This window comes from Lagenorhynchus albirostris, chromosome 10, assembly GCF_949774975.1.
Source record: "Lagenorhynchus albirostris chromosome 10, mLagAlb1.1, whole genome shotgun sequence".
Classification (NCBI taxonomy): Eukaryota; Metazoa; Chordata; class Mammalia; order Artiodactyla; family Delphinidae; genus Lagenorhynchus; species Lagenorhynchus albirostris.
In genome coordinates, this window is record NC_083104.1 from 84408252 (window position 1) to 84429932 (window position 21681).

Sequence of the window (21681 nt, forward strand, 5' to 3'; positions counted from 1 at the left end):
AGTGAGCCGAGACATGGGTCTAGAAAATGCTGTCTGGATGAACAGGGCTGGTGTCAGACCTTCTGCGGGTCCCTACAGTGCACCTGATGCAAGATGCTGGCTCCACAACTAGAGGGTGAAGAAGATGCAGTGGTCAGGCTGTGGCTCGATTAATGAGGTGGTCTCAGGATAATGATGCTGGCTTATTCATCAGCAACCCAGGTTCAAATGACAGGGCAACGTTCTTGAATAATCTCCTAACCCGACAGCTGAAGAATGAGCTTTCATTAATCTTGCTTTTGAAACACTCAGGCTAACCCCAGTTACATCACTAAATTGCATGACCCAAGAGATTAACAGGGCAATTCAATCAGTTTAGAGCTGACCTCAGAAGCTGTCAGTTAAATTCCTTCATTTTGAGAATGCGGATACTAAATCCCAGGAACACTGGGATACTTACAAAAGAGCAAAACGTTATTCATTTTACAAACAAGCAAGGCTGCATTCCTATGTTACGTATAACTGACATGGTGCAGTGTCTCCCATAAATAGTTAAAAGAAGAACAGTTAAAAGACTATCCTTATTTTGTAACTCCAATGTTTCTAGAAACTATAGGTTAGAGGATAATCAATGTTATATATGTTATATTATACATATAACATATAACCTGATTATCACATACCAATAACATATAACATAATTATATATATATACAGTTTGTATGTGTAACTTATATAATTTCCCCCACAGGAAGGATATTAAAATTGGTGACTGCATCCCTTTACAACATTCTTAAATCTGAACTGAGACACAACAGTGTTATAAAAGCAAAGATAAAGCAAATACAAACCATTAAAATAATTCAAAATTGTTCAAGAGCGTGTTAGTTCCTATGAAATAAGCATAAGTATACTAAATATATTATAAACAGAGCCAAAAGTACTATTCAATACCTAGGAAATGCATAAAATGAGAACTATCTATATCATAAATCTTGGAATTTATGCTTCTTGCAATCTGGAAGGGCCTCCTCAGGAAGGCTTGGTTGGCCTGGTCTTTCAAAACGCAGTCTGGTCAAGTCCAAACTGATGCTTCCTTTCAGTGAGCAGATACTCAAACATCCCACCCACCCCTGCCCCACCGTAGCGATAAGGCAAAATGCTGTATACGGGCAGTGGCTTCAGACGCGTTTCCCACGACAGTGAACACGCTGGTGGTGATGGTGTTTTAAATGCTAAAGCGGAGTAAGGCCGATTCTGCTCTGCTACAGGTTTCCTGCCCAGAAGGTTGCCAGCTGTGTGGCGTCACTTGGCTTATCACTTTGATAGCCACTGTTAGGAAAAAACACATTTCCTTCGTAAGTGATTTTTTTCATTCCCCAAATTATAAGTTTTTAAAGGACCTTCAAGATATGAGTCCAAAAAGTTCCCCATCTTAATCCTGAAAAAAATTTTGGCCAATACCATTTAAGTACAGCCAGGGGCAGGGATATAATCTGCATAAAGCATTTTAGAAAAAAGGGCGATGAGTCAAAATTCCATCGTTATACTTAAAATGTCGTTTTGATACCCTGAGACACCTTCACGACAGGAAAACTGATTCCAATTCTTCCAAAGATATGCAGGAAGGAAAAGCTTTCAGGAAGATGCGTGTTGGTCTAACACAGAGAGAAGCTAATGCAATCAGAATGGGCACTGGAAGAATCAAGTTCCAGAGACTTCACGTTACAGTCTTTAGGTCTTTTCAGTGAAAATGCTAAGTGGGTTCACCACAGATTTTGCTAAATTAGCATGATTTACATGTAGATTTTAAGGTGAAGAACTGAAGACAGAGAGGAATAGAACAGAAACAGAAGCTGCACAGACATATGGCATGAATTCTGCATGTCACACAATTCCCACAGACATAATTCTAGATGATGCTACAGAGCCTCTCAAGACAGATATGCCTGAGCCAGCTCTACTGCTTACCAGGGGTGTTAGGCAAATTATCTAATCTCCCTACACCTCACATCCTCGGCTGTCCATGGACACAATACAGTATCCACTTCCTATGTGTGTTGTGAAGATCAGATGCGAGGATGTAAAAGCTTTCCGGCACAGGGCCCAGCCAACAATAACAATTCAATAAATATTAGCTGTCTAATGATCATAACAAGAGTAGTCATGGTTCAAACAGTATAATAGCTCTCTGAAAGGCCAAGCGAAACCATTTTTTTAATTCCCCTAACACACCAATAAGTTGACGGAAATTGGATTTAAAATTTCCCCCAGGCATAATTTGGTTTACAAGTTCTCTAATGATTACATAAAGGACATACACAGAGCAGGTTCCATCCAAACCATGCCTACACATTCATTAGTGTTATTTTCCAATTTAATAAGTTAGCAGAAACTTTTGTTTTCCACTCATTAGAAGCCAGCCTCTTATATTTTCTGAATGTTCAAGGGCTGGTTTGATATCTGGTTTCGATACCTCTGACATTTTTACAAAACTTGCCAATTTGCAACCATTTTCAGAAACCTGACTCACACCCAGTCACCAAATACACACTCGTCCCCAATAGAAGGTGGCCATTCAGGTCTCCTATAAGCATCCCTGGTCAAAGGGACCACGGCCGTCGAGGAATCTTCTCTAGCACATGGGCAGGTTTACAGCCACGTTTGGGCAGAGCGTGAAGACGGGAAGTCCAGAATCCTTCGTTAGCAGATGTATTTGGAACGACAGCCCCAGCAGCTGGGCAGCCCCTGCCGTCTGCATTACACCTGCACAAGCAGGGAACCCAGGCTTTATCTAGACGCAAACACTGGCCTTCCGCTCTGGACCACTCATATAGTATCTTTCAGATACGTATCAAAAGATATGCTAGTTCACAACTACTCTTCCTCTTAAGAACTGCCTGGGAGGAGGAAGCAAGGAAGGAAGATATTTTTGAAGTCTGCTGTAAGCCAGGAATGGGGAGGCACTTCCCTCATTGCATTTAACCCTGTACAGAAGGTACCATAATCTTCGTGTTATAGATGAGGAAACCTAGACACAGAGAGGTTTAATTTAACTTGCCCCAAGGACACTGAAAGGAGTCAGAATTTGAACCCACATCCATCAGTTCCTACACCCGTGTTCCCAGCAGCTCCCCCTGTGGGGTGAGCCTCTCACTGTCAGTGCTTGTCATCACCACCTTAAACCAAGCTGTGGTGCTTGAACCGTGAGTCACCTGATTTACTCCTCACCTCAGCGTCGTCTTCTCGTGTCGGGCAACAATTTCTACGCACCTCAAAGAGCTTGTCCACGTCATACTTCATTCAGCACAGTGTCTGGTAGAAAGGAGGCAGCTGCCCGATCTAAGTCTCCCCTCTCCTGACCTGAAGACAGCAAGCCTGTGTCCTCTGCATGTGACTATCACATAAATGAGCCTCAGTAATGTCAAGCTTCCAAAAACCAGCCTCTTCCCACTAAATAACAGGCTAGTTGGTAATTAAAAGATGCACTGGTCCCTCATCCTAAGCACTTCACGTTAAGAAAAGGATTAACTCAAACGGAGGACGCTACTGACACCCCTATGTAGGGAGACCTTTGGAGGAGGGGGGGGAATATGCATTATTTTCATATACGTGCTGATTTCTCTACTTGTGCGTTCCATCGCCTCTGAGTCGTTAAAGAGGCGTGTCGTGGCTGTGATTTCTGAGCGCAAACAGATGAATTATCCCTAGTTGAAAGCTCTTGGAGGAACAGATCCTAGTCACGAATATCACTGGGTCTCACTATTAGAGATGCAAAGCTCCATCCACATCGGAAAAACATTATAATTGTCTCATTCATTAATTTGTAAACAGTTCTTCCTCCAGCCATGCCTCTTTTGCAGTAAATATTCAGAGATGTGACCCCTTTTCTGATTGCTTAGGAAACGAATCCTTTTCCTCCCAATACTCTCAAAACATACGAATTTGTGCTGAATGTCAGCATCAATATTGATAATCCAGGAAAAGGTGTGTACATGTCCCCTACACCCCCACACACATAGCTATGTAAATAAAAGGAAATAAACCTAAATTTATTTCAAATTTGTACATTTGCAAAGAGTATATCTGCCTAATTTTAAGTGCCTAAAATATGATTTCAAATTTCATGGATTCTCCAGGAAAACTATACCGAGTAAGGGAAGGCCTAGGAATACATTAGGGGGAAAAGAGATGACGGCCAACTTACTAGAGATAAGCCAGACAGCAAACCATCCCTTACCCAGATTAAGCAGCACTTCTCCAGTGAATACCGTGCTGTGCACTTGACAGAAAACAAGCGTGTCCAAAAATGGTCCCTCCACGGGAACCACTAAAGTGCACATAAAAAAGACCCTTTCTGGGAATTCCCTGGTGGTCCAGTGGTAGGGTCTCCGCCCCTCCACTGCAGGGGACACAGGTTCGATCCCTGGTTGGGGAACTAAGATCTATCCATGCCGTGTGACGCAGCCAAAAAAAAAAAAACCCTTTCTTTGGTTGGTGCCTATAGCTGCAACTTTCATCACTTACCCTCTGCCTTTTTAGACTCATCATTATCCCAGCCCACATTCAGAATTGCCCCCATTCCTGTTGAGTGCTTGTTCCCCAAGGTCTATTTGCTGCCATTTCCCCAAACCATCCAGATTTCTATTCCGACCATCTACTTGACGATGCTCTCTTGATGGGAACTTGGGCCAATCAGCCTGCATTCCCCGCCTCAGACACCGTACACTACAACTTGGTATCTCACCTTTTATGACAGTTTAACCACCAGGCATTTGTTTTTGTGGAGATATGAAAATAACACAAATTTTTTTGGAAAAAGAAGCTAGAATCACTGGGCTAGAAAGAACTTTAAAACTGTAAACGCCTTCAAACACTTTTCTGGACTATTTGCTCCTTGAGGGCAGGACCAGGCTTCAATCATCTTTATATCTTGGTAACTCACTCCCCCAAAAGTGTTTGCTGAATGACAACCTCTTCGACGAAGCCTCTCACCAGCCTCTTTCGTCAACTGGCTACTTACATGAAAACTGTTAATCAGCTTGGGACAAGAGATCTTAACGAAAATGGCTCCATGGAGTGAAGAAAGCACCGGACCAGCAATTACTAATGAGCTATTCCATGTTGGGTGAGCCCCCTACCCTTGATGCACTCGTTTCCTCATCTCTGCAGAGTATGACCAAGACCACTTCTAAGGGACCCTGTGGCCCTATCATTCTCTACATTTAGGTTAAGGAAGAACTTCCTTTAACTTCCTATCGAAACAAAAAACAGACTTTGTTACTGTGAGTTAGTGAAACCACCTAAAGACTAAGGTATAATATTTACTGATTCTCCTGGGATGCTTTTGCCCCCAGGGCTTTAGGAAGCAAGGATGTGGGCAATGGGTTCTGGAAGAGCTCTTTCTTTCAGTTCTGTGACCAAGTGAGGACTTTTCAAAACAACGTTACAATACTGCTATTAAGTTGTTTATAATGCTGTGGCTTTTATGAAATAGACAGTCCTTAAAGAAAAAAGATTTTTTAAAAGGCAGAGCAATTTTAATTTTTCCTGGAAAGAAATGGGGAAAGACCTCCAGGAAGTGCTGTCAAAATAAATCTGCTTGGCTTTTTCACCGGGAGTCTGCATGCCCTGAAGGGGATAAAGAAGGGCTTGAGTGTTACCCACCAGTCAAGAAATCACCACAGAGCAGGAAAGACTCTGGGAGGAGGGCGAGGCACGGAATCGTATTTAGAATTTGTGTCATGTGGAAATCACAAGGACCCCCACGGTCAAGGGAGCCACCCAGAAGAATAGTCAACACCACAGCATAAACAACAGGCTTCATCACCCTGCTAGAAACTATCCTCCCCTTGCAAGTGTCTCACCTCAACAGGATGACAAATGCAGTTTTCTTATTTCCTCCATCCTCTATATAAAATTATCATCTATAAGAGCACCTTTAGAGGAATGCTAATACGGATGACTTGCAATGCTCAGGCAGCTCACTGATGCAAAAAAGTAAATAACAATATATGAGTGATTACTGAAGAGGTTCTCAGATTTTTACTTATATGTAAATAAAAACACCTTTTTAAATCCTTTAACAGGAAAAATTAAAACAAAACTGCATATTATCTCATTTCCGACTAGAAGAGGCATTCTTCAGTTAACAATCTTATTCACAGATACTGATCAAGGAGTGGCCCCAAAGAGGGTCAACTGCAAATACTTTATTTTAGCTTCGTTTTTTTTTTTTTTAAAACTGTAATTTAAAAAAGCCTTACCCCACCCAAAGAAGCCAATGAGCCTGGAGCAGGAAGTTTCTAAATTTTCAGTAGTGCTAAGCATTTAACACAAAGGATGCTTTTGTTTTTGATGTATAAAAATTCTTGGGCTTCCCCGGTGGCGCAGTGGTTGAGAGTCCACCTGCCAAGGCGGGGGACACGGGTTCGTGCCCCGGTCCGGGAAGATGCCACATGCCGCGGTAGCGGCTGGGCCCGTGAGCCATGGCCACTGAGCCTGCGCGTCCGGAACCTGTGCTCCGCAACGGGAGAGGCCACAACAGTGAGAGGCCCGCGTACCGCAAAAAAAAAAAAAAAAAAAAAAAAGGATAAAAGGGAAAACATATTGAAGGAACAGTATTTTTTTTAAGTGATAAGATGCCTTGGTAAGTGTAATTAAGGCACACTTTACAATACCATTAATCAGAATATGTTTTATGGGTAAAGTAAATAATCCTTAGATACATTTCCCCCAAATTATTTTCCTCTGCTAAGGCAAAAGAAAAAAAGTCTATAAATAGTAAGACGCTTCCAAATAGGTAGTGTTCATTTGCTGGAATCCTTTATCCTGTCACAAACACCCCCAAAAAGCAAACGTTTATGTGTAAGGTTTCTTTGAAGTAAAACTAGATACATAATGTAACTTTCCTTTACTGAAATCCTTCATTTCTAACTATTCCAGCAAAATTGTTTATATCAAAACACTGATCCTTCCAACAACTCATGATGGCCTTGTTGGGAGAAGACCATGACTTCATCACCTGCATAACCCCAGCTCCTGGCACAGTAGTGGCCACAAACTAGCAGCTGCAGACAAACGCAGAGGTTACTTTTCATGATCATAAATGGTATCTCAAATTTTTTCTATTAATTCTATAGATTAGAAAAAATTTTTTAAACCTAGCCTAACCAGAATGATTACCAGATTTCTCGTTTTTTTCCTTACTAGTTGTGTGATTTGGGACACATCATTTCATCTCCCTGTGCCTCAGTTTCCCCTTCTATAAAATGGAGATAAATTACAGCATTTGTCTACTAGCATCATTATAAAGATTAAATGAGTTAATAATGTAGTACTTTGCACTGAGTACCCACGCCATCATCCTAACCATCATTACCAGTGTTGGGAAGAGAGACAAAACCATGGTGGGAAGGGCTCCAGTTCCCGGAGAAAATGACTACCACGTATCAGCTCTGTAAATACAAGTTCATTAACAGTGGATAATGACAGAGGGATGGATAGATTATGTGACAGAGTAAAATGTAAAAGGTAGAAACTAGGTGGTGGTATGTGGGTATTCACTGTAACAGTCCTTCAACTTTTCTATATGCTTGGAAATTTTCATAATAAAATGGTGAAAGAACTGGATAAGGGGAAGAAACACGTGAAAAAGAAAGAGAAATTAACACGGGCGATTAGTCACTCGACCTCCCTCCAAAAAAGTATTATTCATCAGTAACAACGAGAGCACAACAGTAACAGCCATGATCTTCACAGAAGTCTCACCTACCGTGTACTATCATCTTGATTTTAAGGCTTAGAACGATCCTAGGAGGAAGCTACTCCAAGGACCATTCCCATTTCAGAAACTCAAAAGCAAGGACAGACAGAAAGACCTGCTGGGGACATATGGCTGATAAGTGTCATCACAGAGATTTAAACATGTTCTGCTGCATCCTTCCCAATCGCCGGAATAGTTCTACCACTCATTTATGCCCTCTTCAAGGAAGAAACCTCTCTCCTTCACCTCTGTGTCCCCAGCGCCATGGTTCTTGACACACAGCAGGTACACAAAGCTTGGTGAATGAACGGGATGAAGGAAGAAAGAAAGGGAGGGAGGGGAGGAGGGAGAGATGGAGGGAGGTTGGGAACATTACTTTCTTGTTTCACTCACTACATCCAAACTCTACCCAATATAGTGACTGGAAAGAGAAACAGTGCTTTTATTAAAATTATATAATAGTTTCTGATTATAAAAGTAATACATATTTATTACAGACAACTGTATTACTTCTTACCAAAAAAAACTAAGTTACTATGTCTCCTACAGGTGGATAAATAGTAGCCATTTTTTTCCCTCAAGAAAGACTTGCCATTTTCTGAATGTACCTAGCCATGAGATACATTCAAATGAAAGATGAAATTTTCAGTCACACAGATCTAAGCCATCCTGTGGAGTTTGTCCAGACAGAAGCAAGCAGGATGGTGAGAGGTTTGCAAAACATGTCACATAAGGCATAGCTGACGGAAGTAGGCCTACTTAGCATATAGGAGAAAAGACATAGGAATGACAGGAAAACAGTCTTCAAGTATCGACAGGGCTGCATATCAGAGGGAGTAAACTTTTTTTTGTGAGCCAACTTGGACCAATGTGTAGAAATTAAAGGAAGGAACATGTTAGCTTGATACTAAAAAAAACGAGATTAGAAGTTGTGGAAGGAAATAAACTGTTTTAGAAGTTCTCTCACCATCAACAGCCTTGTCAAGAGTATGTGCAGGGCTTCCCTGGTGGCACAGTGGTTGGGAGTCCACCTGCCGATGCAGGGGACATGGGTTCGTGCCCCGGTCTGGGAGGATCCCACTTGCCACGGAGCGGCTGGGCCCGTGAGCCGTGGCCGCTGGGCCTGCGCGTCCAGAGCCTGTGCTCCGCAACGGGAGAGGCCACAACAGTGAGAGGCCCGCGTACGGCAAAAAAAAAAAAAAAAAAAAAACAAGAGTACGTGCAAGGTTAAACTAGATACCTTCAAAAGTCCTGTCCAACTCCAATACCCTGTGATTCTAGATCCCCATGTCCTCTATGTGATGGGCATCATATAGACCAAGGTTAGCAATATATGGCACATGTGGCAAACTATCACTGTACACACATGCAAGCGCGTGTACACACACACAGCCTAAGGTGAATCACAAATATTTATAAAACTAGAATTATGTAGTAAGAACTAATCTCTAATTCTATTATTGAGTCTCTCTCACAGACTTTGGAAGAAGGATGTAATACTCCAGGGACAAACGTTTTAATTCAAATTATGATGTCCAAAACTGAAGAGCTGCATGATATATACATTTTTTAATTGCTAAACTAGCGCAAAGTCCTGATTCTGCACTAACTAGTTACGTGACCTGGGGCGTGCCACTGCATCTCCATAGATGCCGGTGTCCAAAAGAACTTGGAATGCAATTCAATATGGTAGCCACTAGCCAGGCGTTCCTTTTGGAGCCTTTGCAGTGCGGCTAGTGCAACAGAGGAATTCTTAATGTAAATATAACTTAATTATATCTCGTAATTAATTTATTAATCTAAACAGGCTCATGTGGCTAGTGGCTATTGTATTGAACAGTCAGGCTCTAATGATTCCTGAACACTTCTGAAGGAGAGAGTGCGATTCCAGACCAACTTCATTCAACCCATCATCCTGAGTAAGATCTCAATACCATAGAGGCAGCTGTGTGAGAAGGAAGAGAGATGAAATTCTTGAGGCCCAACCACAGAAGATTATTAGGGCTCCTGCCAGCTACTGCCTCTCCAGTGACCATCTGTCCAATATCCTGGGATAGACAGCCCAGTGGCCCTTTATCCTTTAATGTCCAGAGTTGGGTTCCACATTCAAGTATGGCAGTGTAATTATCAAAGTTCTCCAGAAAAGATCACCTGTGAAGTGCAATGCCCTGTTGGTGGGAACTACCACCAGCCAGTAATACCACCAGCCACCTACCCTAATATGAAGACATCAGTGAAATATTTGTGAATAATAGTGAATAAGTAGCACCTATCATTGAAATATAAGGTTCCCTGCAGAGTACAAAAAGCTACCTCTAAATTAGTTTAACATCTCTTATGAAGTACACCATCGGATTTAGTTTTATTTATTGATTTCAGATCAAATTGTGCAACCAACCCTAAAAGCTCTTTCACATGTTTGAAAACATACTAAGTCATAAAAGCCAAAAATTATGACTTTTTAAAGAGTCATCTTGGTTGTTTAAGAAATGTAGAGTCTAGAAAAACTCCCTTTTAAAAAGTTGCCGGATAATGTTAGTAACAGGCATGTTCCAGAGCTTCAGGAGAAAGCTGGAGACAAATCTACTAACATATATTAGTAATATCAATCATTACAGCACTGGAAAATGAGACCTCAAAACAGCAAATGTGAAAGGGCAGGGAGCCTAATCACAGGGGCTATTTTTAGGAAAAAGTTCACAGCATATCTAGGATATTTTATTATTATTATTATTATTGCAGTACTCTATTCTTGCAATATTTTAAAGTCTTTGTTTTTAACTAGGCAATGGCCACCAGAAAAAACATCCTACAAATTACAAGTCAATCATCTGTTTAACAACTGAGTGGATGGCTTCCTAGCATCTAATGCACCACCACTGGCTAGTCTCACAGAGGAAATTCTACACAGAAAACTCAGATGTCAGCTTGCTGATTCTTAATTCCTGAACTGCATTCTGCTGATAACGCATACTGCTCGTAATTATCATGAGTCCTATATCCAGAGAACAAGGCAGACGAAAGCTCCATTGCTGTGCCCATACCAGCATCAGCCTGCCTTTCCCTGCTTAGCTGGCTCTGATCGCTGGGCAGACACTGCCTTTCTCTTTTCACATGCTGACTCAAGAATTTCCAGCATGAGTATTCATGTTTCAGAGTGTCTAGAATAAAAAACACTGATACTCAACTCCAGCAATTATCCCATTTTAGACTTTAAAGAAAAGTGATCAGCTACTTCCAATCTGACTTAAGCAGCTAACATTTTTTAAACACTTGACTTAAAAATAACTTGAGGTTATAAAAAGTATATATAATGGACAGTACCATAATTTTTTAACATTTAATGAAAGGCTGAGGGACAGATTCCTTTAAAGTTGCCCATAGACCCTGTCTTAGTTTGCTTGGACTGGTATAACAAATACCCTTAGACTGAGTGGCTTAAACAACGTTTACTTCTCACAGTTCCAGAGGGCTGAGAGGTCCAGGCTAAAGGTACCAGTCAATTTTGTTCCTGATAAGAGCCCTCCTCCTGGTTGCCAATAGATGCCTTCTTGCTGTATCCACTCATGGCAGAGAGAGATAGAGCTAGCTTTCTGGTCTCTTCTTGTAAGGGCACTAATTCCATCATGAGGGCTCCACCCTCATTACCTAGTTACTTCTCAAAGGCTCTGCCTCCAAATAACATCACATTGGGATTAGGGCTTCAACAGACGAATTTGGGGGAACACAAACATTTAGTCCATAGCAGACTCCACATAAGGCATGCAAGTCCTCCTCTTACCTTCTGAATTAGATCAGCACATTTTCAGTAGGGAGGGTATCCAGAGGTGAGAGAAGCACAGTGCATGGTACGGTTCCAGGCACTTGGAAATGCCTGATGAATGCTGAATTTGCAAACGAGGGTGTGTGGGTTTCCCTGGCCGTGATGGAGGAAATCCCCAGCAAAAAGGAATGAAAGCTGAATTCCCCTTCAGCTAGCTGTTCCTACGTTCTAGGTAAAGCCTATCTCGTAAATAAATGGAGAAACCCATATTGAAAGATGAAAAAATAATGCCATTGTCTGACTAAATACCTCGGAAAGCTGCAGGATTAATATAACAGGAAGCGTCATTCCTATCACAGAACTTCAGCTCTTTCAACTAGGACAGATATCACCATAAGGAACACTGGCCTTTCAATACTCTCCGGCCTTAACTCTCCTGGAGTTTTCGAGAACAATGCCAAGCGTAACATTTATCAGCTCGTGGATATCAAGACTATTTCCAAACACCCGCAGACACATGACAGGTGTGATGCTGCAATCACAACATGATTCACAAGGTCTGGAGGCTCCATGCACTTGAGACATTTGCTCCCACTTGCCCACCCGCTCAAGGTCCCTTCTTTTTTTCTCCTTATGAATATGCTTCCCCTGTTTCCTTTTCATTTTTCCAAAAGATATCCAAAATGACAGAATCCATTTGTCAACTCATAGCCAGAGTCCAAGAAGTCATTACCCACTGGAAGAGGGGTCCATAGTCACGACTGGTGGTTATTCTCCAGTTCATACAATGCCTACATGTTTACATTTTTCCCTCCAAGGCCTCATTCTTGTACTAAAACTATTCTAATTGTAATTATAAAGTCATCACCACCCATGTGTATAGCTGGTTCATTTTGCTTAGAGGTCACTGCAGCCAAGAAACAAGTCGCTTTAGTTTCCGTCCCTCCCTCTCGTTGTGCTCAACATCTTCGCCAGTTGCATCTAGAGAAAGGCTTGCTGAATTGAAAAGTAGAAATTCCAGATTCTGCATCTTCAAATCCAAAAGATGGTTATAAAAATCGTAGCTTGAAAAGCCGCTGAACTGCAGAATATATATTGCTATTTAAGAGTCTGTACGTCCTCTATTTAAGGAAGAGTAGACCCCTTAGAAAATTCAGAACAATTTACATTAATGCTTCATTTGTCTTGAAATAGGGCTGGTGAGCACAGTGCCTGATAAACTGAGCTATCTAATATTTAGTCACAGACTTTGATGTTTCTGCATGCGTTCCTCAGAATTATTATTTTGGGAACTGTTGAAGAAACGTCAAAGCCGAAATGCTATATTTACCTGTTCCTCAGTTTGTAGTAAGAATTTTTCAAACATAAGTCTACACGTATAAACACTTTTAACTTCCTTGAACCTAAGTATTTTAAAACGTCTAGTCTGCCCTTGCTAGTGAAGTAAAAGGTGATATAATTTTATATTATCTAGTCCCATATGCCATATTGTCTTATATTATCTAGATATTGTATCATCTAGTATTGTCCTGATCCTCACCTGTTGCTTATTAATTTCAAAGTTCGACTGATTTTCAAAAGTATACAGATCCGTAATAATGGCCAATATTTATATAATATTTACCAAGTGCTGGACCTTAGGCATTGATTATATTAATTCATACGATCCTCACCTTGACCCTAGGAGGTAGGTACTATTACCTCTCCAAGGCCTCAGGGAATTGTCATTTGTTTTTATTTTAAAATTCCTACTCCTAAACTATACCAGCAAAGTGCAAGTAAAAATAAACATCAGAGGAATAACAAAATAAATTCCATGTCCTTATATCAGACCAGGGTAACTTATTTCATACTGCAAATGATTAATGTGATAGGTAAAATAATGAAGTATATTAATTCCTGGGCTATTTGCTCACATCAAATTTCCAAGGTTAATCTGACCCCTCAGTGTGTGAGACACACACCCACCAGATACATCCAGACATGGAGTTACCCAGGCTTCAGAGAGAGTAAGAACTACAGACTAGAACAAGACCATAGACAACTTGCAATCCAATTTTTTGTATGAAATATTAATCTCATCACTTTCTTTACCGAATCTGCTAACAAGTAGCAAGTCAAACAGAAGTTTCACTCTCCTCCGTCCTCCCCAGTCTCTGGTAGAGGTGCTAATGAATAGAAAAATGAGAGCCTACAGCCTAGAATAATCTACAGACTGGAATAATCAATCTTTGAAACTTCAAGGGCTGATTTAATAAAACTTTACTAATTTGCACCACAGAAGTGGCTCAAATCCAAGATAAAATACCCCAAATCGGCTTATTCCTTTATAAAACAAGCATGTATTCAAAAGTTTGGCATGATCATGAACAGCAAACTCTGCAATTTATTTGGTATTAATAACTTCAAAAAATCTTACTACTATTTCTCTTTTTGGTTCTCCTTTGTGAACAAATATTCCATGTGCCTAGAACAGAGCAGGGCACAGAGCAGGTGCTCAGGAAAGGTTTACTGAATGAAATGCATGAATGAATAGTTGAGGCACCTCAGCATTCCCTGAGTTTCCAGTCCCTGGCCCCTGAAAACCAGACTGCACATCAACACAAGAGAGACTTTTCCAGAACACAAATATATCTATGTTGCTACACTACTTGTATCCCTTTCACAGACTTCCCCACACCTCATCAGCAAGCTGAACAGACCTGACTCTGTCACAGAGCAACTGTGTTACATCTCCAGCCCACAGTCTCACCACTCTTCACCTGAACGAGAGTGAAATTCCCCATGGTGTCCTCTCCTCCCTTCCGTCCACCAGATGCCTTAGCTGACTCTGTTCTCCTGAAAGGCTGCACCTATCTTTATCACTGCACTTAGCTCACTGTTACTAACTCTTTTGGTGTCTAACTGCCCCCCCCAGCCTATGAACTCTTTAAGGGAAGATTATTTTAGTAATCACTGTGTCCCCAGCATCTAGCAAAGTATTCAAAACACAGTAGATATCAGTAAATGTTTACTGCAGGCCTGAATGGATGAATAGATGGGAAAAATCACACAGTACTACATCTATTCATAAAAATCCCAGGCAGCCATGCTTTTGAGGATGATGATTTCAGACTTGCCAGGAGGAAACGAAAACCACCATAAACGAATTACATAACAAAATGCTCCCCATTACAGCAATGATTACTCATCATGGAAGGCACTGCCTGTTGGGACTTTCAATTAATTTCTCAGGACAATGAGGTATGGGCAAAACTAAGAACAGGGAGCTTAAGCGGTAGCTACACATCCGTGTATTCCCTTCTCCAGAGGTAACATTCTGAAAGCAAATCTAAAAACAGAAATGATTTTCAGCCGGTGCTAAGGAAAAACAAGCCAATGCCCTTGCAGTGCCATGCAGGCCCACGGCTTCCACTCAGCGCAGAGCGGGCGGGGGCTGGCCCAGTGCAGCCTTAACCATCACCCCACAGGCACACCAGTGCAAACCCACCCTCCTGTAGAAGAGACAGCTATCAGAAGCCCAAGTACCTGGTGTGCACTGACTGGGCTGGCACTGCAGAATTTAGTCAGTCTAGCTTTAGCTAGAACCAGAACGCTGGCCAGAAGTTTTTGGTTAGTGTCTCAATTGAGGCATCACCTTTGGCACAGATGCTGAGTGCTGCTGGCCACAGGGGGACCTGAGCATCAACGTTGGCAAAAACGCACAGAAAACTAGAGTGTTTTTGCTGCATCTGAGCTGGGCTAGGGAAGGTCCCACGTGTCATGCTCCTGCGCTTCAGGCTTTGTCCCCAGATAGAACACAGGGGACAATCGGCATTCGCTTCTTGAAAACAATTATTCTGAATTTCTGTATCTTCAAAACAGAAAATAGATGGGAGGTTCATTATGCTATTCTATTTTTGCAGATATTTAAAACTTCCGGTAATAATTTGTTCTCAAGACATTTTCCATAGTAAGTTTTTGGATCTATAACTCATAGTTTTCTATCTCAGGACTTTAATTCCAAGGTAATTGGGACACTAAAAAATAAGAAAGTGATTATCCTGTTGAAGGGGAAAAAATGCCAAAATACTAACAATAGATTTAAATTTAGATTTCATCCCACCTGGTATAGAGTGACTCGATTAATGTCACCAGAAGCAGATCATACTCTTCTCTATGAATTGTTATATATTTGTGGAAATTGTGCCTTTGCAATATATTATTTTTGTTTTCCATTTCTAAAATACTTCAGATAGGCGTGATGCTTTTCTTCTATATCTATATATGTTTAAAACCTTACACAGACAGTCCTAGGCACCCTCAAATACCACCATCTGAGCCCATCTTATTCCCACCAGCTGACCCTTCATGACCGCAAAGGGCAAAGTAGAATTTCCCTCTACTTCAAAGCAAGCCACTATTTCATCAAAACAAAAAAGGCTTTTCCTCTGTATTTTTTATAGAGGAATATATAAACCGCTGCCAGTTACATATTTTTATATTCACTCCCTCATTGTGTCTTCATCACTGACATACTCTGCCAACTGTATTTGTAAAAATGTATCTTTTTATTTCTATTCTTTAAATGTTCTTCCCTCAACCCCAACTGCTTCCTCTCACCTCAATAAACTCTACTAAAGCACATCTTTGGGATATTTTTTATAATATGTAAAGTAAAAAGAAACGAAAGCCTCTTTCTCCCAAAGCCTTTTCCAAAGTCACCCGAGGCCAGATCTTTCTCACCTTGAAGCCGAGTCTGCTCCCTCTCTCTCCAACTCCCTTGCATTTTGTTGATAAAAGGAACAATCCCTCGAAAGGGAATCACCTCCTCATGCCATACTCCTACTTCGGGAACAACGTTCTATCTGTCCTCCATTCCATCACATGTAAATTTCAGCCTGGCTCCCAAGGTCCTCCGCTATCAGAATCACGGATACCTGTCCAATTGCGCCAACCCACAGTGCTCAATGGGCCACGCCACTTGGGGTCGGAGAACTCACATTCCACACCCACTTGGACTTTAGAGCCTTCTCCTTCATGAACTGCCCAACAACTCCACCCAGTCTGCAGAGGCCAGAACGGCTCAGGTCCAAAGAACACTCTGGAAAGGTGACTAGACACAGGACAATTCTCTACACCTGTGTATTTCGATACTATTAGCATATTACCCTCTGCAATCTGGTGGGGCTGGTCTATAATTTGATGGGGAGAGCTGACAAAAATTCACAAAATGATGTAAGGTGACTAAGTTAAAACTACAAAGGGCAGGAAAACACACAACCTCTTGAATTATCAAGACTGAGAGTGTTGGCAACCAAGTACTAAAATACATATTTTCACCACTTGTAAATTCTTTGAGCAGACTTTTCTAACAACACGCAAATAAAGAGAAACAAAAATACAGAAGTCCCAAGTGGATATACAACAGAGAAAGAAAAGATGAGTGTCCCCCCCCCAAAAAAGTCTCTTTTTCGATGCAGGTTCCTTGGTACACTGAGCCGTAAATTTGATGTGGTCCAAGGCATGGGCCCTCATTTGGCAACAACGATGCACTGTCTAGACTGTGGCTCCCTAGAGGAAAGGTCTGTGCCTAAATTATTTGTGAACTTCCAATGACCTACACAGTGTCTGGTACAAAGAAACCAATAAATGGTTGCTTAATAAAGAGAGGCTTGTTTTGAACCTTAGATCCTAGATTTTAAAAAAAAACTATAGATAAAGATGTTTGGGGTTTATTCACAAACTCATTATTGAACATGAAGTTTAATCCAAACAATAGGAGAAAATTTTTTCCAAGCTTTTGGTGGAATTAATTTTCTGAAAATGTTGTGATTTGCCTACTTTTAATTTGCCACTTACCTTTCCAATCCAACAAAATCTCTTTCCTTTAGGGCAGGGTTAGTGGACCAAATTTGACTCTCTGAAGCAGTCTGCTATCTATTTTTATAAATAAAGTTTTATTGCAAAAAGCTATATGCAACTATTTATCTGTTGTCCATAGCTGCTTTCATACTACAAAGGCAGAGCTGAGGACTTGCCACAGAGAACTGACCTGCAAGCCTAAAATATTTGCTATCTGGCCCTCTATAGGAAGTTTGCTGACCCTGCTTTACGGCATCATGTAATACTTAATATCCAATAAAACTGTGTCGTTTAAAATAGCTGGAAGGTTTACTGAGCTAAAGTTATTTACAAGTTAATTGAATATACTATTTACTTCTGGCCGCTATGGTTTTATTATATCCTCAAAATTGAAATCTACCAAAGACATGCGTCGGAAAAAAAAAAAAGAAAAAAAGAAAACAGAAGTCTAATGATAAGGAAATTTTTTTCTTGCCACCTAACTTATGCCATGGTTTTCTTAAAGCCTTTGAGAGCCCATAGAGAGCAGAATAAACTTCATAGAGGTAAGAAGAGGAAAGGAAAAACTGCATAGAGAAGTTAAGAAGAAATTTAAGACTGTACCAACTGAAGCAGGGGACAAGGCACACAACACCTTCATCTCTTCACAGATGGAGCAAATGTGGTATTTAAGAGAAAGAGGTCTGAGTAATGGTAAAGAAAACATTTTTTAATTGTAGAGAAAATAAGGGAGTGTTTTGTTTGGATACGTCGGCTTATCCAGACTAAAAGGCTATCACAGCAAAGTGCCTTTGGGGGAATATGCAACCCTAGCCATACACAAGGAATTCTCAGTGAAGACAGTGGGAAGAGAACACACGCATTTCCCCCTGACCTGTATCCATTACACCAGAAGGTTCACTCCACCCAGCTTTCTGTAACTGGAAAGCAGCAAATTCCCGGAACCACCTGGAGCCTCAAAGCCTGCCTACTCATCCTCAGTGCAAACAGCTCTCCTGCCAGCTGGGAGGCCTCACCTTCCTCTGAAAGAACCTTGTTTATTCCTACCAAGTATACCCTCACCCCTCTTCCATCCATCCAAATGCCACCTATTATCCTTCATGGTCCCATTCAAAATCCCAACCAGTGCACCTGTAGCAGTCAGAGGGACCCATTCACAAAGACGATAGTGTGAAGGTTGCTCCTGGAGTTGCACAACACGGCGGCCCCAATCCCAGCCCCTCCCTAAAGTCTCTCCCATCCACATCACAGCAGGCTGGTAGTCCCTCTCTCTTTCCTAAAAGTATACACGTGTCTCATGCCCTCACCAGGCTCGCATTATGTATTTTTCCCATACGTAAGTCAGCAGTGACACTAACAACAGCCCTCAGTGAGTCAGGCCCCGTGCTGAATGCTCTGTGTGCGTCATCTTGTTTAGTTCTCAGAATAATCCTATGAGTAGGCATTACCACCATTTTCCAGTTTTACAGGTGAGGAAGCTAAGACAAAAACCGTAAATTTGCCGGAGGCCACACAGCTAGAAAGTGGCTAAGCCAGGATTCTGACTGGGGTCTGTGATTCCAAGGCCAATGTCCTTAAATGATACTCTAACTCTCACCCAGAAGGTACTCAATGAAACTTGCTTCGTAGACCAAAACTCTAGTTCAACCCCTAGCTACCCTTTGGTCGTTCCACTTCTTACTTAGAACAGCCCCCAGAGTGGGAGAGCTTTGAGGCAGACACATCTCCCAGTGCTCTACCATCCCACACAGAGTGACTATAAGACTCCATTGGGATGGTACAAAATACCGAATATCCCTATTTTTCACTCTTATGAGCAAGCATATCACACAAACAGTTTACAATTACTTTCCACGCTTCTTTTGAACAGCCAGGCGATGCGTGGCTTTATCTTTGACCACTGAGCTCATCAGACTACACACCCTCAAAAATAAACACAGTTACAGGAGAGTAGGTCTGTTCCAGTCTACTCTACGGGTAGCAAAATGACTCTTACGGAACCTTGGAGCTGTGGTCAAAATGAAGACTCTCCTCTCCTTTACCTGTTCCCTCCTACTCCCAGTGAGATGAGGGATTAAATAAAACGCAGGCATCCAGCTCCCCATTCTGAAATGAAAATTCCATACTTAGAAAAGCATTAAGAAGGTCCCTTATCATGCTGGTTTCAAGTGTTTAATTATATGCATCATGTAATTATATTGCATACATACTTTGTCACTGTTTTCTACTGAGGTTGGCGGGGACAGAGAAACTCAGCGTTGGATTCTTAGTTTAACGGGCTTGATTTTCTGCTTACTATACAGCTTGCTGGGTGAGCACTGGAGAGAAAGTCTGATAAGCTTTAAAAGAGGTGGCAAGGAAAACCAGCCCCCTGTGGACGCTACCCATATGGAAACAGGCCAAGACTGGAAACACCTTTAGGAAGAAGGGTATCCAAGGTAAGCGACATCCTTCAGAGATGGATGAAACCTTGACTGCAACCCTCCTATTTTCCAATAAGATTTTGAGCTTTAAAAACAAGGGGATGGGGCGGGGGGAGCCACAGCTGCTTAATCTGAAAGCATCTTTCAGTTTCCTTGCAAAAGTTTCCAAGTCAAGGAAGGGGAAGAATCAACACTTACCGTACAAAGCAGGCCCTGGAGAGGCAGCAGTACCCCAGGGTACAGTCCCACCTGAAGGAAGTGCTCCCAGTGAAAGAAGCTACTATGAACCTAAGGCCCATAAGGGTGAGAAGTCAGAAGCTTATTTGGGAGTTTGCCACCTTGAAGCGTAGCAAGTGAGGAAGTAGTGAGAGGTGGCAGATGGGATGGGGTGAGGGTAGAAGCTACACCCAGACAGCTGTGGTGTTAATAAAACCGCAGCAGCTGAGCAGCACGGAAACAGGAGTCTTAAGCATCTGAGTATCTGAGAAGCAGCTGTGGTAATTTCTGAAATAACTTGGGAAAAAAAATCAAAATACAGCATTACACTCAACTGTTAGGTAGACTGCAAGTAGGATCCACGGATTAAGAATAAAACTAAAACCCAAGACACTAAGCGTTGCTCTAATGGCATCTACGCCCAGGGCCAGACTTACGCGTAAAGTCAGCTTATAGTGAGCTCTCCCATCTGGGACTTACAAGAAGAGTTCCCTAGAACAGGGTCCAAGACAGATCCACCCAGTATTTAAAACCAGCCTTTAACAAAGGCCCCGTATGGACACCAGACTTAGTCATTTGAGCCTAAGAAGAGCCTCCTAAAAATTCAGATAAACTTGACTAACTTGAACTCACCCATTAGAGCAAAGATAGAAAGAATGTGTAATCCAATCATGTAAAGGTTTTTAAAACTCAGCCAAAATGACTGGCAAATAGGACCATATGAAATTTTTCTTGCTAAAATGGCAAAAAACCAAAACCCTCCTAAAAGAACGCTTCCTTATAATTCCTTACTGTAAATCAATAACTGTACCGTTCTAAAGGACATATTGGTCCATACAAGCATTTTGGCTGATTCAAAATTTGGATGGAGAAACATGAGCCTGGGACAAGGGACAATGACATACATGTGAGGTAAGGTTGCAGACATGCAGAAGTCTCATGAATTCCACATCTAGACATCTGCGCCATTTCTGAAGGGCGGGCAGAGAGAGGGCTTAAGAGTAAAGACGGCCCAATTCACACACACTTCAGTGGGAAGATTCACAGATTATCAGATAGTTCTTGTGCTGTTGGTTATGCCAGGTCATTTTGCACTGGGTGTTCTGTGAGATTCTCATGTCTGCTTTGTCTCCCCAAACTGACTGCCCACCTTCAGTTTCATTGGAAAAACCTTGATCTGTATGTATCTGGTGCTTATGAGGAGGTGTTACCTGTCTGCTCAAGGAGCTCAAAGAGCGATGTAGTAAGCTCATTTAATGCAAATGGCTTTATAGTTCTGTCTCAACCTTCTTTCTGCAGCCGCCTACTTCTTCTAGGGCAGGGTAATGGAAATGATTTCAAGAAATGGGAAAAGTGGGATTTAAGTTAACGCAACTGAGCTTATTTCCCTTGGGAAAAGGACAGCTAGCTGACTAGGCTCAGAAATTAATTAAGGGGTGTCTGACCTCTATTAGTTATTTAAATTTAGTAGTAACTTTACTAACAAAGAGAAGGTGTTCCAGTCAGCTCGAATGAACGTCAGGATTCTTTGCTTTCAGCATACTGAATGACTGAACTCGCTGCACTTCCCTCACAGCTGTACACAGAATTTTCTTTAACGTTCAGCTGACATGGAAAAGTCAGAATCCAGTACATGAAAGGTGGTTTGGGGGTGTCTGTGGATAATGAAGGGAAGTGTGAGCTGTTTGGGA

At 41.6% G+C, this 21681-nt stretch overlaps 2 protein-coding genes across 8 annotated transcripts in view; one reads left to right on the forward strand and one right to left on the reverse strand.

Annotated features, from left to right (window-relative positions):
• Positions 1-21681, reverse strand: part of CARMIL1 (capping protein regulator and myosin 1 linker 1) — a 318449-nt gene that overhangs the window by 214717 nt on the left and 82051 nt on the right. The gene's annotated exons all lie outside the window — the stretch shown is intronic.
• The window catches only part of LOC132527646 (cytidine monophosphate-N-acetylneuraminic acid hydroxylase), a 257079-nt gene that overhangs the window by 2731 nt on the left and 232667 nt on the right, over positions 1-21681 (forward strand). For all 7 annotated transcript variants that reach the window (XR_009543036.1, XM_060163555.1, XM_060163556.1 and 4 more), the window contains exon 2: positions 19655-19789. The gene's annotated coding sequence lies outside the window, so the exon portion shown is untranslated. The remainder of the gene's footprint in view (positions 1-19654; positions 19790-21681) is intronic.